Here is a 5,071-nt window from a genome sequence, read left to right as displayed (position 1 = left end):
AATATTTTTAATAATGTGATAAATAATTTTAATTACAGTCATAACTGTTAGAAGAGTTGAAACAACAATACAGACTATGGAATTTGCTTTGGGAGATAATCATTTGTTCAAATTATTTTTCTAAGGCTTGGATAGAAGTTTTGTTTTACTTTTCTCCTCCTTTCTATTTTGGAAAGAACAGCTAAGCATGACTACGTCAGGAGGGTTAAAAGAACTGTTATCCACTTACCCAACATATTTGTTGAAAGTGAACATATTTGTTCTTGAATCTTTGTTAATTTAGAGTAAACCTTGATAGGAATTATTCATCAAAAAGGTAACTCAAAGGAAAAAATTCATCGACGTATATTGCAAAGCCTACCCTTAGCCCATTCTCTTCATTTAAAAAGTTGTGTTTCTAAAGGGAACTGAGGAAAGAAATGAATTTTTGAAAGCATGACCAGATTCTCGACGTGGAAGCCTCCAGGTCATGTAATTCGCTGTGGCTGTGCCCTTGGAGATGTGAACATCCAGATACATTTTTTCAATAAAAATGTAATTAGGAATCATCACAAAATCATTATGTATTTGAGCTGACTGCAAGCCATTCTTTGTTCATTTTCTTTCTTGCACTCTTGGATATTAACCTTCAGAATATTTCCCAGCAGACTAAAGTCATTACTTTTATAGAAAAGGCCAATTCAGCCAGCTGTATGATTCTGTTCTATATTTATCACCAGTTATTCGGGCTCTAGGTGGAGCTGGGATATTTAAAGGTGAATCAAACACTGTCAAATCCGATTAACTGTGGGAGGACCATCCAGCGTGCTGCTTTTTCGAGCAGTGGAGCCAAAGCTGAAGTAGCCCATCCAACCCATACTTTGTCCTACAAATTCAAGGACAGGATTATCAGCAGAGGGGGAAAGCATGCGAAACTTCAGTGGGATAGGGACCCATGAGGCATGTGGAAAATGCTACACCATTCAACAAGGCAGCAAGCTTTGGATGGAGGACTCACTGTGGTGGATGGTGGAGGAGACATCAAGGCCAAGTGGGATTGTGGCCATCCAATAGTAGACATTTAGCTTGTCAAACAGGCCAACAGCTTGAACTTCAGATTTTTAAAATACACTTGGAGGAGGGGAGATAGCTCAGTGGAATAAGTGTTTGCCTACCAAGTGCAAGGTCCTGAGTTTGATCCCTGGTACCACCAAAATATATAAATTAATTAATCAATAAAATACACTTGGAAGTACTATAAGAAAGACTCCAAACAACTAAGCTAATGATAATTACAACAAATGTTTCCTACAGTATAAGATCACCTCACATTTGTGTGTCAGTCACATCTATAGTCATCCTAATTAAAACACAGAAAACATTCATCCTTGTCCTCAGGACCTAGATCCAGTGATACCTTGATGATGCTGGGCTTTTAAGCCTTAGATTCCTCCCATATGTATTCTAGAAAGTGCATGCCCCACACCTGCTGCAGTCTCTGATGACCCAGATGCCCTGGGCAGGATGTCCCTGCAGGTGTGCTTATGTCACCCGACATCAGACCTCTCCCCTTTGCATGGGTGACATGCTTGGTTGGGCCTCCAGTGCTGTCCTGGCTGCTGACACTCCACGCACTCTCACCACCATCCTGTAGATCCCAGCCCACAGGTCCCTGGCCAGTCAGAACCATTTCACAACTCCCAGGGACCCCCAGCCAGAGTCCTCTCTGTGGAGTATAGAGGAGAAAAGGTGGAGAGGCTGAGTGACTTCCTTAGGCTTTCATTGACGTGACTATAAATCTATAAGGGATTCTCACTTTACTGAAGACTAGGAGCTATGGAAAGGGACCTAGAACAGTTCAGTGAAGAGGAACATGTACAATATGGGCTTCAAATGGTTGCTTTCTTCCTCTGGTTGAAGAGTCCAAATAGAAGTAAAATTGTGTCTTGCAGACCTTAGTACCAGGCCTTGCTTCTAGCTGTCCTCACTGGTGTTGCATCTGCCTCCAGTGGAAATCATCAGCCATCTCAGACTGCCTGAGCTCTACAACTACCAGAATTGCCGAGGACACATCCTTCACCCAGGCTTGTCACAGATGCTCAGGCCCGTGACGTCCCTCAATGTCCTAAGACATACACAGAAATTGGAGCCAGGCTGTCACAGCCAAAGAGTGCCCCGAGCCACCCAAAGCTAGAAGAGGCTAGGAAGATTCTTTCAGAGCCTGTGCAGAGGACTCTGCCCTGCTGGCGTCTTGACTTCAGACTTGTGGCTTCCAGAACTGCCAGAGAATGGTTACCTAGTATTTAAGACACCCATTTATAGCAATTTTCTGGAAGTTCTAGGTTATTTAAATATCTCAAAACTGTTTAATACATCACGTGGCAAATGAATCTCTAGAGAGGCAGAAACATTCAAAGAAAGGGGCAAGAGAGGCTGAAGATTTAGGAGGACTACGGGGGACAGACCGTACAAGGATGGAGCTAGTCATATGCAAGTGTTTCATGAGCATTTTTCATAAACCCTGAACTGAACGGAACTTGCTGGAATCCAAGACCTCACAGACAGCCCAAAGACAAATTCTCAAAGATGATGTCCTCTGCCTCCAGATTAAGAAATGGAAAGCCCTTCCTAGACTCCAGATGGCCTCCGCGCCTCCTCCCCAGAACCGAAAGGCCTCCGGGTGATGAGTTTACTCAAAGCAGTCTTCCCACTCTCCCTCCACCAGACCACTCACTATGCTTGCGGTGTCTGAGGACTGTCGGGAGTAGTTTCAATTCCTTCCGATATAACTCTTAACAAGAATCCTCGGAGGCAGCAGTCATTCTTATCCTTTGAAAGAGAAAAAGGCTGAACACTGGACGTGGCTTGCTCCAAGATACACTTTCCTTGGAGACGGCAAGATCTGTGTCCTGACACAGCCTCACAGTGTGGAATTTTGATTTAGGTACCTGCCTTGTTTATGCTACTATATATATATATCTATATATATCTTTAATTTCATGTTCTGTTCGTTTCTCATATGCAGAAAGACTATTTCTATATATTGGCCATGTGTCCATCCAAAATGTCAAACTCACTTTTTAGCTTTAATGATTTGGCTATAGCTTTCACAATATTATTTTCTATATAACAGAAATGTTTATATCGCAGGACAATATTTGCCCTTCTTTCTTCCTTTGAAAATTTCCTAGTTTTCCTCACTGCAATAAAATCTATAGCAAGATATATGATATAGATTCATACATACACTCACATATGTGTGTGTATGTTTAAAAATAATTGTTGGGGCAGGCGAGACAGCTCAGTGGACTAAAGCTCCTGCTTATGCAAGCATAGGCAAACGCAGGGACTGTGGTTCAATCCCTGCTCCACATGCTGTGCCACCTTCTCACCCGAGGCGGGCTGAGCTGGCCACAAAAAAAAAAAAAAAAATTGTTTATAGCTAAAAGTCTACCTGCAAGATGAAAACATTCCAAACTACACATAAATTGTACAAAAATACCTACTGTTAAACGTTAGGGAGAATGTGAGAATGTTTATAAAATTGACTTTAGGGCTGGCTTGATAGCTCAGAGAACTAAAGCGCCTGCTTAGGCAGAGTGGAGTTTGGTCCCCTGCGTGCTATGCCAGGGCCCGCTGAGATGGCGATTGAGACTGGACGTGGTGGCACGCACCTGTAATCCCAGCACTTGGGAGGCTGAAAACAGGACCATCACTATGAGTCCAATCGTGGAGTGAGACCCTGTAGACTCTGTAGACCCTGTCCTAAATACAGAAGAAAAAAAATGACTCTATTTCTTCCTTAAATATTTAATAGCATTTACCAGTAGTGCCATTTGAGCCTGAAACTCACTTTATGACCTGCTCCACATGCTGTGCCACCTTCTCACCCGAGGCGGGCTGAGCTGGCCACAAAAAAAAAAAAAAAAAAAAAAACTTCTATCTTTTATGACTGTGTCTACTTTGCCTGAATTTTAAATTTAACAAGAAATTCATGGAATCCTCCTGGGACCCTTTTACCATCTCTATCCATCTGTAATGAACTGGTCTTATTTTTGATATTAGGCCTTGAGTGGTCTTTGCCTTGAGTGGTTTCCTTCTCAGTTTCTCCTTACTTTCTTTTCTAGTTCTGCTGAGAGTTTATTAATTTCATTAGTCTTTGGCAGCAGCTTTGCCTCCGCCGGCCGTGCCTCCCATGCGTGGTTTGTGCTTCACTACTTTCTTGCTCTCCTCCCTCTTGGCCTCTTCCTTCTGATGCTCTGGGTCATCATGTCAGGTCTTGGCGTGGCCCAGAGGGATAGGTGCTCAGCTGGGAGGGTCTGTCCACGGTTCCTTTCCTGTAAGTGCGCTGAGAAGCCCCTCAAGCTACCTGTGTGGGTGAAACAGCTTCACCTTCTTTAAAAAGATTTTCTTTCTTTTTTTTTTTTTTTCCTGACTGAGATCAAAGGAGTTTACACAAAATTAAATAAATGCTGCAAAACATACAGAGTAGCAGCTTGCTATTGCAATTTCAGATTGTTTGAGAAGTACAGAAGAAAACATTGGAATGATGAAATATTTTTCAGGAATCAGTGCTCTAAAGAAAGGTACTAAAGCAGCCACCTAGCATCAGCTCCCTAGATGTTGGACCGGTGCAGAGATGAGACTCCGGCACCTGCTTAGGACCTTGGCCGTGAAGATGCCCACAGACATCTCTCCGTACATGATGCTGACTATTGACTAAGTTTACTACCGCAGATCTCAGAAAAGCCAGGTAAAGAGAAGGCCAATAGTTCAGCGGATTAAAGCACCTGCATGCAGGTGCTGGGGCTGGGGGTTCGAGTCCCAGGCCTGCCATGCTGGCCCCACCCCTGGGGCTCGCTGAGCCAGCAATTGAGACTGGGTGTGGTGGCACAAGCCTATAATCCCAGCACTTTGGAGGCCGTAAACAGGCGGATCACTACAAATCCGATCTAGCAGTGAGAACTTGAACACCCTGTAGATCCTTCCCTAAAATACAAAAAGAAAGAAAGAGAGAGAGAGAGAGAGACAGAGAGAGAAGAGAAGAGAAGAGAAGAGAAGAGAAGAGAAGAGAAGAGAAGAGAAGAGAAGA

The sequence above is a fragment of the Octodon degus genome, unplaced genomic scaffold, assembly GCF_000260255.1.
Source record: "Octodon degus isolate 3935 unplaced genomic scaffold, OctDeg1.0 scaffold00008, whole genome shotgun sequence".
NCBI classification, from domain to species: Eukaryota; Metazoa; Chordata; class Mammalia; order Rodentia; family Octodontidae; genus Octodon; species Octodon degus.
The sequence above is the reverse complement of the archived record's forward strand: the minus strand, read 5'-3'. Positions refer to the sequence as shown.